The 13,596-nt window shown below is 36.7% G+C and overlaps 1 long non-coding RNA gene across 1 annotated transcript; it reads right to left on the bottom strand.

Moving 5' to 3' along the window:
• Positions 1–2,466: 2,466 nt before the first annotated feature.
• On the bottom strand, positions 2,467–7,583 carry LOC103134934 (uncharacterized). Its single transcript, XR_475879.2, has 4 exons — positions 7,394–7,583; positions 7,081–7,125; positions 5,801–6,000; positions 2,467–3,280 (listed from the first exon to the last, which is right to left on the bottom strand). It is a non-coding gene; the product is annotated as an uncharacterized LOC103134934 (long non-coding RNA).
• Between the last annotated feature and the right edge of the window lie 6,013 nt (positions 7,584–13,596).

Raw genomic sequence — 13,596 nt, 5'->3', positions numbered from 1 at the left:
CAAGTGTTTTGTTAAAGAAAATATAAATTCTTAAACCAACCACAAAAAAACTAATAAACTTTACATCTAGGAAAAAATCACAGATCAAATTCACTAAACATGCTGCATCATGGGTTCCTGGAGTTAGATACAGCCAGATAAATAAATACAAAGTTCTGTAACATTAGGTTTAGTTTTGTCTGTGTTCTGTTTGTTGTGTTCATTGTTCCAACAATCCCTGCGTTTCTCTGTTTGGTTTTTTTTTCCACCTTGTGTTCCCTGGTGGTTTTAACCACGTCATTCAGTGTGCGCCATCGGGTGGGCTTGCTTTGCACATGTCCGGTGTGCATCAGTCAGGCCATTGTCCAGATGGCCTTTTCAGATGCACCGGCGGGCGCGGCTGGACGCCCACTGCTGCCAAGCAGCTGATAGAAACATAACAGAGATTTTTGGGTTCGCAGTTAAAAACAGTGCCACAAATAATAAAACAAGTCAATGATTTGCCAGAATAAACCCTGGGCTGTGTGGACAGTCGCAGTTTTATCTTATTTTTGCAAATTTACATTGATAGTGGTTGATGAAATATTAATCAGAATGCTCTGACAGTTGCTGGTAAAAGGTTTGTTTACTCTCCATTTAAGGGAAATGGACTCATCTTCTTCAGTAACTGAGTTTCTTGTGAAGGTACAGAAAAAACATATTTTGTTTTTGATAAGTACAGTTTTATTTAAACTTCTGACCTTTAGGTGTTTTTTGCTTTTTCCTTTGAATTATTCTGTTCAAACCTCAGACACAATTTGACAAAGTTAGAGTTGAGTACAAAATTAAATAACATGTTAACATGGTTCATGTGCATTTCTCCTAAATAAACTAAATGCAAATAATAGTTATTTGAGAGCAAATCAAAACTGAGATAGAGTTGAGAAACTGCAATACAAAAATGAACTAAAATTTCAAGATGGAATCTGAAACTAAAGTATCAACATAACCACGCTAACATCAATCAATATTATCAATATTTTGGATTGATACCCCCACTCTGCTTCCTTAACAGCTGTGATACATCACTGTAATTGTCCAGGCAATCAATCACCTTTCTTTGAATTTAAGCTGCAGGTAATTATTCTGTCCTTGTCAGATCCTACTGTTGCAATGCACATTTTACAGTTTTGCTATCCTGCCACCTGCCATTTTCTTACATTTTATTGTTGAATACTTTGCAACTTTATTTCCAAATTTATTCTACCTGCCTGTGACAGTAACTGACTAGCAAGGCTGCACAAGAACTCAAGTTTAATTTGCCATGACGCACAGTGAGGAGGACAAGTGGGGTTAAAAAAAATCTCCAAGACATGCTGTTATGACACTAGAGCAAACAATACTATAAGGGCTGATTAGATCTATGGGCCGGCAGCATGTAAACCTAATGTTAACTGTCAGGAATGTAAGAGGATCTATAATGCTGTGGGCCTGGGTTTTACTCACCTTGCTTAGGTGTTTTAACCCAAAGTTTTTAAAACCTCAGAAGATATTATCTGAAAATCTGGTTGCCTCACACAGAAAAGATGTAGGTGAATAAGCAAATTAGTGTATTCCAGAGCCAACAATAAAATGGACAATTTTTAGACAAAAAGCAACAAAGAAAATAATCGCAAATGTGTTTCTTTGACCGGTCTGATTTTTAGGCCCGAGCAGCTAAGCGCTGCGAAGGCCTATTGTAATCGTGCTGTTTATTATTATTTAATTTATTCTTGGACTTAAATATGGAGCTGAGTTCTTCTTCTGCTGCTGTATTCTCTACTTACGGGAGGGATTTAGCGTGTGTAAATGGGTCTGTCGTCACAAAGAGGAGACTGTGGGCCAGAATGAATGTAAACTACTGTGTGTCCATTTGAAAATGCTTTGCAGGATGATAGGCTTCCTTTGTCTACTTTGACTCGTTTTCTTTCTTTCCCTGTGTGTGTGTGCGTGCGTGCGTGCATGCGTGTGTGTGTATGTGTGTGTGTGTGTTCACTCTTTGTGCTTGTCTGTACATGCTGCTTGGCCACATTCCTTGTGGTCCGCCGAAGTTAACGTAATTTTCTTCTTTTCTTTTTTCTCTCTCCAGATAAACCTTGGCACTTCAACACATAGCATTCCGACTCTGACAGTTTGGCAGCTTTACTTAAGGTGAATAAATAAGATGCAACATTTCTTTCACATGCACGTATTTCTTTGCAGGGTGTGTGCAATTTAATTCTATTAGTGAGTCCTCCCTGCTGTGATATGCAAGGTTAAGGCTGAAGGTTATGTTGGGAATTTACAGCCAGGATGATTCAGAAAGTATCTGGGTATTCAGATACTTGTTCTTCTAATGAGAGGCTCTGCATGTGTGGCTAATAGGTTAACCCAGAAGCTTAGACTTCACAAATTCAGAAGCCAAGAATGTGTCCCATAATGTGTCCTTATTCTCTCTGGTAATAACAAGTGTGCAGCCTGAAAATTTAATTCTATGTTTTTTTTTAATTATCTTAAAGGTAGAATTATTGTCTCTTTCTAGATATGTTTGTAGCATTGTAGAGCACAAAAAAACTAACAATTCATTGGCAAACTGAAAAAAAGTACATATGATAAGATGGACAGCAAAAAGACTTCATTATGAATCATTTTTACAATTCTGTTTATGTCCCATCAGACAGTTTGCATTTTAAACTGAATGAATCAAAACAACTCCCACACAGACTGACCAATCAATGAGCATTAAAAGGAGGCGTGGCTTATGACACATTTGGACCAGAACCTAAACATACTTGAGGTTTGTCCATCCATTTCACACGACAATGGATGGAAAAAGTTTACAAATCTCTGTTAAGTATAACATTTTTATGGAGAAAAACAAAAAGATTATGATAAAGGCAACATTACAAAAATCAAAAGCAGTCCGGTTATATAACTATGCACAAAGTTAAACTGATAACTTTGTTAAACCAGCTTTAAATTCAATTTCTGGATTTGTCTATCAGCATCCGACATCTTGACTTGGAAATATTTAGCTCTTTTGCCGTTCCAAAATTTTTCAAGTCTATCAGACTGTGAACATCTCTTGTCAATAGTCTTCTTTCAGCTCCTCCTTGTACATTGGATTTAGGTTTCGACTTTGGATAGGCCATTCCAAAACTTTGATTTATCTCACTGAAAGCCATTCTTTTATTGATTTGGACTCCATGTGGCTTTGAAAGCTAAAACCCCTCTTTATCTTTTGCTTTCTAACAGTCCAAACATGTTGTATTTGGAACGGTTTTAATCCACTTCAGCAAAAAACCTATAAAGAAAACAGGAGATTGTTGTCACATAACGAGCACGACGAGTACTTGTTGGATATTGCATCAGATGTTTCAGTGTTACTATTGGCCTCTTGTCAGACTTGTTTCAGTCTTGTATTTCCTTCATCAGTTTTGGAAAACCATGTCGTTTTTTTGTCATTGTGGTCTCACATTTTCCCTATTTTCTAAATTGTGAAATTGAATCAGAAAGAATTTCTACAAAGTATTAGTTTTTGATCCAGTGAATTCATATTTTATACCCTCCCTACACAGATCTACTTGTAGATGAACTGTACTGAATAAATGTCACACTGACCATGAAAAAAGCTTGAGACAAATCTCTCATATTTATTTAAGCCTCACAACTCTGAAATTTAAACAGAAAGCCACTATGTCTTTTTTTGAACACTCCTGTAATAATGTCACATTTTTATGTTGCTTGTAATGACGTTTACTGTCATGCAATCTATTTTTTAATGTGCCAATGGATGCATGATCATTCTCTAAGCCGTTTGTTAGTTTTAAAGTTGGCTTGCTATTTTTCCTGTCCCTGGTTTAGTGAATATTAAGCAGTCTGTGTTCCTGCTGCTCTTCTTGACCACTGACAACTTGGGCTGGTCTGATGTTTATCACTTTCAAGACAGATATTTATGTTAGCAGGCTGGTTACACTGCAGGCCTCACACAATAAAAATGACTATCAGGTGACCTCCAGAAATGCACAAACAGTGACACTGTTTTGCACTAATTTTACATTTACAGTCAGTCTTCAGAGGTTATCTCTCTTATTCTCAAAAACTCCACTGAGGTTAACAATAACCACACTTTTTGATGCTCTGGTGACGGCTTTATGGCTGCCAGAAAGAACTCATCTTGGCAGCATATAAAGAGCAGTGGTGAGTTTGATGTGTTTCTTTTTATCTGTGGATATTCATTATGTTTTAATTATCTGTGATCTGTAATATTACATCATGTTTGGAGGGGTTTTGGGTCTAAACGGTTTGACCAGTGACAAATATATTCTGAATACACAGCCAAAAGACTCAATGATGTTATTATAAACAAATAGATAGCCATGACAACAAAAAGCATTAAGATAACAAAGATAAAACAATATTTTTATCAAAAGCACAGACAACTAAAGGCCATAACAGATTTTTAGCTGCTTTAATCATGACAGAACATGTGATTTGGATCTGATTTGAATCCTTTTAGTGTTCGTAAAATCTTCTACTCAAGCATCTTCATGCTTATAATCAGAGGATTTGAAATGAAAGAACGTGCTTTTTGTTAGCCACAACAAAATTTTGCATTCATGATTTTATAACACAGTAAGTCTTCTGTTTTTTTACCCAAATATGTGATCCAGTAGTTATGTCAGGGAAAGGAAGGGCTCCAATGAGTTTTATGATGCCTGAAGGTGTCTTGATAATTTGCTCCAACTTTTTACTAATTTTAATGGCATGGGAATATAACTTGAGAATACAAAGTGGAGTACAGGGTGGCAGCATCATGATGTGGAATAGATGGCATCATGAGTGAAGTACATGGAAACAGAGAAGCAACATCTCAAGATAATACATAGAAAGTTCAGTTTTATCCAATTGGGTTTTACAATTGGACAATGACTTGAAGCATACCATCTACTTAGTTACAAATAGGCCCAGGAACAACAAAGTCACGTTTATAAATGCCTACCACAAAGCCCTAATCTCATTCTCATGAAAAAATTGTGCATGTGTGTGTGAGCAAGGCAGCCTATAAACCTGACTCAGTTACACTGGTTCTGTCAGGAGGAATGGGCCAAAATTTCAGCAACTACCGTTAGAAACTTGTGGTAAAATACCACATCTGAGCAAAGTCAGACTGTTTAAAATGCAATGGGGCAGCAAATGCTGGTGGCAAAACTGTTTGTCCTCTAAGCTTCATGTGAAAATCTCAATTTTCAGCTGGTGACAGATGCTGTTTTTAACACTACCGTAATGAAAAAAGGGGGCTGTGATTTTTCACTCAAAGAAAAAAAACATTTGAGTTTCTCTCCTTTTGGCAGATATGTGGAGAGAGAAAGGGTTGTGATTTCCTCTCTGTCTTTGAAATGAATCCTAAGTCCCTGTGTGATTCCAGGATAATTTTCTCCTTTGCCAAAATAATCACTTGTCTCATTACATTAATTAAAACCATAACACCTTGGCAGACACAATGACTCAGAAGTTCTTGTGTCTTCTCCTATGGGGAAACATAGTGAGTCAAAGCGATTACTCAACCAGAGCATCTGCTTGCTGTTTGAAGTCTGTTCACCCTCCGAACGGCCACATCAGTGTCTATATGATGCAGATCATTTGTGGTTTCATAACCAACACAATAGCCACCACTGTGTCTCTCGGTGACCCCAGCAAACTCTGCTCACCTTGACAAATCGCTGCCTCTGGTCCTTTTTCTACCATAACCGCCGCCACCATCTCTGAACTTTCAGCCCGTACGCACACACACACACACACCTGTGCAGGCCCCTGAGCTTACCTGTGTTCAAAGCTGAGATAAAAGCTGACGCGTACACCCAGCCACCTGCATTTAACCAGCAGCCTCTGGAACGGCACGACCCCCTCCACCTCCACTGACACACACTGCAGTCATCTATCTTACTCAGCCTCCTGAGTCTCTAATTATGGGTGGGTGACTCCCTCTGGAATGTTTATTGTAACATCGTTCAGCTTTATCCTCTGTAAAAGATTAAAAATAGGGAACATTTAAACAGATGCAGAAGGAGAGAGGCGGATTGGACAATTTTTTTATGCTCATCAAAAGGCGTCTTACAATTTTTCTATAAACAATGAACGCTTAAAATTAATTTTTTCAGTTAAATTAAGATTTCCAGTTAAATTAACACACTAATTTAACTGGTGGTGGATCCGTCTTATCTGCTCAACTTCGAAAAATGTGTCCAACCAACAGAGATGGACCGAACCAGTGAAACTAAGATAGAGAACCCAAAATTTGTACTTAAGTAAGAATAACACTACTTCAACATCTTTTTACTTAAGTAAAAGTAAAAAAAGTAGTCGGTCAAGAAATTACTCAAGTAAGAGTAAAAAAGCATTTGGTAAAAAGTCTACTCAAGTAACATTCAAACATAAATTAGATAATATTTAAAAATTACATGACCAAATGGACCAAAACGTAAAAGACATGTGGCTATATGACTTTTATGTCTTTTATTTTAAGGGCCAAAATGGAAATAATTCATATAAATACCATAATTAAGGAATAAAATCAGACAAATCTTTTTTGACTTATTACATTTTAACAAAAACTGCAGGTGTCTGTGTCTGCTGATTTTTGGGTTAAAACATGTTTGCTCTTCATTCAGTGAAGTTACAAAGTTACAGATTTTACTCAAGTAAGAGAAGCAATTCTTTATAATAAAATTACTCAAGTAAAAGCAAAAAGTACAGCACAGTAAAAATATTCCTAAAAGTATTTTTTTCCAAAGGGTTACTCAAATAATGTAGCTGACTAAATGTAACGAGTGACTGCCCAACTCTGCCAAATGACAGTGCTTTTCTAAAAACACTTTGGGGTTTTTGTGTTTGTCTGTGTGTTTTGGGTGCAACACATCCAGAACTTAGAAAATACTTTCCTGCAATTTACAGGTTATTTCCCTTTAAGTACAACCTTAAAAGCTCACTTTGTCCTCAAAGCAACTTAGAACATGTAGGGAAAATGCCAGGTTAAAAGTTACCTCACCATAAACCTCACAAAGGTAAGCTCTACGTTATGATGAAAAACTTCAAGGAAAGTACCTTGTAGGTTGTTTGAAAGTAACCCGCATGTCCCAGAAGAGCAACCTGTAAGTTCAAGGAAATAATTGAATAAGTTACAAAAAAAAGTTACAAGTGGGTCCCAGAATAGCATGCTACAAGTTTGAGGTAAGCAACCTGAAACAACAAGTTTTAATAAAATAACCTTAAGCTCCAGTAAAGTAAGCTGTTACTTCTGTAGAAAGTACATTGAAAGTTTCAGAAAAGTGCCTATAAGTTCTAAGAGAGAAAACAATACTGTAAGTTCTCTTAAAGTAACCTTTAAATATTAGTAGTATAATTTGTTAGAAAATACCTTCTAAATTCAAGGAAAGGACTCTTAGTTCCCGCAAAGTAACCTGCGACGCCACTCTATTTATATTTTGTGAAGACGGAAGTGTCTTCTTCTGAGGTTTTCCTGTCATTTCCTTCATTAGTTATTGGTGCAGCGCCAACACAGGCAAGGGGTGGAACAGGCTTTTCAAAAGGTTCGATCGTTTTACACAGTGCAGCGAGAAGCAAACTGCACTAGTTGAAAAATGTAACAAATGTTGCACTTTTGGTCACCAATTAAATCGAGTCTACCACACTAGAAGGACTAAAAACACTTTTAGTTTCAGTAAAATTCTTCCATTTGAGAATTTAGAGTGTAAGGTGATGAGTCAGTAATTGTTATAGTAAACGAGGATAATGTGGAACAAACCAAAATAAATGTGCAAATCCAACATGTACATAATGATGAGAGAAGCAAATTCTATGGTCTTGAGGAACCAAATGTGAACAAATCCACTTTGATTCCTCTGATTCACCTCTCTCTATAAATGGAGCAACATTTCACAACAAGAAGAAATGACAACCAGACGGATGTGTTTAAAAATTTGAATTGTTCTTAGACAGCAAAGTGGCCTTCATTTTAGCCTCTAGCTGTTCGTGCTACTCTCAACTTATTCATCAGTCACAAAGTGCAAACACAGCGAAGCCTCCAAGGTTTATAGGAAACCCAAAAACCAAACCTAAAGTATACTATTTCTTATAAACCACAGCTTGGTTTCTGCATAAGTAATCAATCCCACTTAAGAAAATCATGTCAAATTGACTGATGCAGTTGGTTTAAGGTTTATTTAAAGAAGAAACGGCAGTACAAAAGAAAAAGCACAGGACTGTTATTAAATGTAATTAATTGGATTTAACACAATCTATGTTCCACAACAGAAATATTGAATTACACATAGAAATGTAATTTTCTATGAATTTACAGGAACAACAATTTTCTGAACAGCATGAAGAAGTACTGTATAAACCTAATATAGGTTTATACAGTAAAAATTGCCAAGTAGGCAATTTTTGGGGTAAAGTGTCTTACCCAAAGGCACATTGAAGCATGCTAGGAATTGAACCTACAACCTTCTGATCGCAAGATGACTACTACCCACACAGCCACAGTCGCCCCGTGTGGCTGGATAACCACAAAGGATAGCCAAAGAAATTTGTGAAACTCCTTGGTCAGCAGTAAGGACTGTCTGCCAAGCTGCATTTAGTTTCCGTAGCAACCAGCTGTTTTAGTGGCTAACAGGTGGGGATGATCCCCATGAGTTTTATTACTACATCAGGTTTGAATTAGACATTCAATCAACTACAAACCTCTGTTCTCACCCGCAAAGAGTTCTATGCGTTCCTATGATCTGCTTAAGTATTAAGCATCTGGTCAGTTAATTCAGCCCCTCGTTTACAAGAAGATAATATTTCCTGAAACAAAAGAAGCTACGGCAAACATGCAGTCCTGTGACTAAGTCAATTCTCACTCCTTTATATTTTTCTTCCAAAAAGCGAGATTTAAAAAAATCACAGGAATTGAAGGCTAAATAACTTTCTGGATAATGGTTTTACTAATTTTGGTTATTGCCGGTAGTTCTGTTTGCTTCTTTTTAGGTCACTTTAGTCTATCAGGACACATAGCGTAAAGTGATTGACAAATGTTTTATAAACAAGTAAAGAACTTTGCAAAGAATGAGGCTTTAATTGGGTTTTTTGTTGTTTAGGAGCCAGTTTGTACCAGGCGTTGCATACTTTAGGTCCTGCTTCAGGTCTTTGCAGGACTTGCTGAACACATGGTTTCTGATAACGTTGACAGTCGATATTAAAATATCTTCAGAGGGTCTGGAGAACTCGCTGATCAAGTTCGACATAAAGAGGAAGTTGATTTCCATGAGAATAAGCCAGAAGTGCTTTACTCTTCCCCAACATTTCTTTGACTTGTCATAATTTTTGATGACTTTTTAGAATTTTGTGAATCACTCATGGTTTGGGGTGCGTAACCAACCCACCAGATTTTAAATGCAAAGTGAACCGGAGACAATGTGACTGATGTTGGTGACTGTATGGCTGTGATTCAGAGATAATTTGCGAGAGCGCATTGTATTCCAAATCTGTGAACGGTTAACATGAAGAACCGGCTGACCTTTTGTGACAGATTTACTGCACAAAATAAAAACAAAAAAGAAATACAGTGGATCTTGTTTGGATGAATCCATCAAAGATGTAGCTGAAAGCCAGAAGGGTGTCAGTGATTACCGCCGTGACGTCCGCAGCCACTACAGCAGCTTGTGAGAATCATCCTGTGATGGAACTTTGTTGTGGTCCGACTGCGACAGCACATCTGAGTCACAGAACGGTAAACGAGCATTTAAAACATCTGCTTGGGCAATGACATTGACCCGATTGACACACGGGGCAAAAAGAACCCATAAAAGATTGCAGTGTTTCTTTACATTTGGAAGTGATGCATGCTCTCCTCAGGGTTATTATAGGCGCTTCAAAGTATAACAGAAAGTGGTTTCTACGCTCAGTCAACCTCAATTCAAACGCTCTTTTTTTAACACAGACAAGGCCAAGGTTTTAGTTTTTTTGAATTAGACTGAGGCCAGACTTGTCTTTACACTGTTGCCTCTTTTCTTCCACGTCAAACCCAAAGAACCAGGAAAACATCCTGAGATCAGCGTTTCTTTTCATTTTGTCCACCGAAGGGAAGCAGTAAGAGAACCACAATCCACCATGCATGTAATGTAAACTGCTGATGAAAAACACACTTTCGAGAACACTTGGCTTGGAAGGGCGACGTTGTTTACAAGACTTCAACACAAAGAAGATGACAAGAGCCTTGACGTCATATTTAATGTCAGCAAATAATCACTCCGTGGCAGAGTGAGACAAGAACACAGTTTTATGGTGTCACAAATCTACAGCAAACATAATCCATGAACCCAGTTTAAAACCACAGTAAACAAGAACAAATGGATACAAGTTTGAGTTCCAAATCATACATAGAGCAATCTTTTTAGCAGTTACCGCTGAAATGCATTCATGTTTGACTCGCAGTTGTGACTGGAAACAAGATGAATGAAACTGTGGGGTCTGTGTAATCCTCTCGCACTTAATGAGAAAAGCAAGATGGATCTCTTTCTATTCAAATCAAAGCAAAATTAAACACAGGAAGTGGAACATTTCCGTACCAACAAGATCATAAGATTATGAGTTGAAGAAAACAAAGTGTTGTGTTGCAGATCTATCTGGAACCAGCTGCCATAAACTAGAGTACTACACAAAAAGTGAGCAGTTTTTGCGATTCTGCTCCCAAAAACAAAGAATATCTTCTTATCGTCCAACGTGGTTTTGATCAACAGTTCTTCTTGCTTTCTGAATTTATTTCTTTTAATGTTTGCTTTGAAATTTTGCTTCTTTTTTTATTCATTATGTTTCTAATAAACAATCTTAGATAACACTCTTCTGAGTATCTTCCAAAATACCCTTGAAGTCATAATTTATTGTATTATGACTTCTAGATTTTCTGCCTAGATTTTAATGAAAAATAAATACAGTGTCACACTTTTTCTATTTTCCGATGATTTACTGCACAAAGCTTGGGACATTTTTCTTCATAATGCTATTTGTTCCCTAATTTTCAAATAACATGATTTTTTATTCTGAGAGTAAATTACACACAGACGGACTTGCTAGATAACATCTGAATTAAATAGGTCAACTGGACTTTGTTTAGGGATAAATTGGGTCAGTCACTTTTCAAATATAGTCTTATATGGATATAAAGTCAAAAAATGTGAAAATGTTGAAAAAGTATGAATACTTTTGCAAAGATTTGCAGCTTGTGGATGACCCAGTTATTTAATCTCTCCAATGAGTCCAATGCATTGTTCTGATTTCACATGCAGTTTATTAAGACCAGGCTTAGATCTCTCAGTCAGCGATGTTTTCATGAGGATCTGCGAGAGGAGATAGATAATTGTTTTATTATACTAAAACCTGATTTTATTATTTTGAATTATTTTGTCGTTTAGTTTTTGGCTGGTTGAGCAAGAGCACATCTGTCTATAGTGTGACAAACTCAGAATGCATTTTTTATTTCTGTTTTAACATAACGGAAAACTTCTGTTGCGCCCACCTGGTTTCCATCTGTACTAACCTTCTTGTCTTTCTGTTTGTTTGTTGTTTGATCATTTCCAGTCCTTGAGATGAATAATTGAGTTTTACACTGATTTAATAAACCTAGCAATAAAAAAACTCTCTTTGAATCAATTGTTTATAAGGGGTGGAAGTGTTTTAAGTTAATAATGTCTGGTCTTGGAAATTCCATCCATTTTCTTGAGCATTTTAGAGTCCTGAGATGCTTTTATATGAGGAAAACATAATTTTCCAGCAAAAGCACCTAGTCATGTAGAAAAACAAAATTAACAAAGCTTTGACTTTATATTGCATAAATGGAAAAATGAAAAATTTAGGTAATTATATGACTACACAATATTGCACACTAATCTAATAAAGTCCAAAATTATGCATAATCCTGGCAGATTTAGGTTCAAAGTAATGCATGCTTCTTTCCATTTTGCCACGAGTGCTGATTTTATTTTAACTGAGAATGTGTTCAGGGAATGAGGACTAGAGTGATCAACTGGACTCTATAAGCGAAACATAAATAGTTTTTAAACTGAATGTTGAAAAGGATATGAATATTTTTTGATATGTTACTTTTAATAAGATACAAATATAAATGTGTAGGGTACATTTAAAATCATTTAAATATCCTTTATGTTTTTATCATTTTTCCCTTTGAATTTCTTCTTCTCCATGTCTAGATGCTGCTATTTTATTGGCTGGTTGTACTAAACAATTGATAGGAATATCTAAAAATTGACCATTGTGTGCTCAGTCAATAAGGTTTGTAGTCAAAGTGAAAGAGTTTTTAAATTTGGTGACAATTTGAAGCTGTGCCAAGAATACAAAAATGTTAAGAGTTTTTCATAAAATCATAAAGCTCAGAAATCCACAAAGTTTGGATCTTCTCACTAAGCTTAGTAAGGGCAGAGGTCTGACTACTTATAAGATCTTTGACCTCGTTCTGATCCGCAGAGAGCAAACAATGAAGAGCAGCAGTAAGAATTCATAATGAGGCGGGAAAAATGTACAAAGATCTTCAACGCTCCTGAGATATTAATCACAAGTTCACGAGCAGATAGACACACACAAAAACGGCAGGAAAAGGAAAAAAAACAGAGGATACCACAAGCAAACTTGTCTAGACAGTAAACAAGCTCTGCCTCAGGGAACTGAGCATGAGGGCAAAGTAGATACAAACCTGAGCGCAGGAGACTCTCCTGACGGAGAACGTCTGGATAAACAACCGTGAACGCAAAATCATTACGCCACCACATCAGCATTTGTAATAAAGAAGAGAACATTGCATAAGCTAGTTAATAGACATCATCGTAATAAGAACACAGATATCTTAAGAGGAGTTAATAAGACAGGTGAGTCTGGGCATGTTTCAACTGATATGGTTTCATTTCAAAGATATGTACTCTGTGTACATTCAGTGTCTATGTCCTGTGTCACTTGCTTCCAGACTTCATGCGTGTCAACACACACAACCACAAACGGACAGTTCAAAGAGAAACTGCAGAGACAGTTTTCCGTTATCATATCTGTGCATCGTACAAGTTGCACAGCGGCTGATAGGGAGAAAAACTGCTGGAAAACAAAAAACCAAGCATGGAGGAGTGTGCACCTTTTGAAGTTGTCTTTCTTCTTGCTGTTGAGTTGTGGCGTAACGCTGCTGGTTAAGCAGATCATTAAGAGTAATGGTTGCTGAGGATTGCGGGGCTTTATCTTTAATGGCGAGAACAAAGTTGTTGATGATCTGGGGGGATTCTGGAGCTGGATTTGATGGGAATTCCCATGCTTGCTGGAACAGTTTATGTTGAAACATTTTGATCTGTGATAACAGACAGGTGCTATCATAAATTTAAAGTTAGGGAATTACTGGCTCGGCTTTACATACTGAGACAGAAAACAACATTAAGGAAACATGGAATATTTTAAATAGAGTTATTAGAAAATCTAACAATAACAACTATCCAGACTATTTTATAGATAACGAACAGAACATTACTGATTTGAAAAGTGTCGTCAATAAATTCAATAGATTTTTTGTTAATATAGGACCTCAAT

Source organism: Poecilia formosa, unplaced genomic scaffold, assembly GCF_000485575.1.
Source record: "Poecilia formosa unplaced genomic scaffold, Poecilia_formosa-5.1.2 Scaffold20, whole genome shotgun sequence".
Lineage (NCBI taxonomy): Eukaryota > Metazoa > Chordata > Actinopteri > Cyprinodontiformes > Poeciliidae > Poecilia > Poecilia formosa.
The sequence above is the reverse complement of the archived record's forward strand: the minus strand, read 5'-3'. Positions and strand labels throughout refer to the sequence as shown.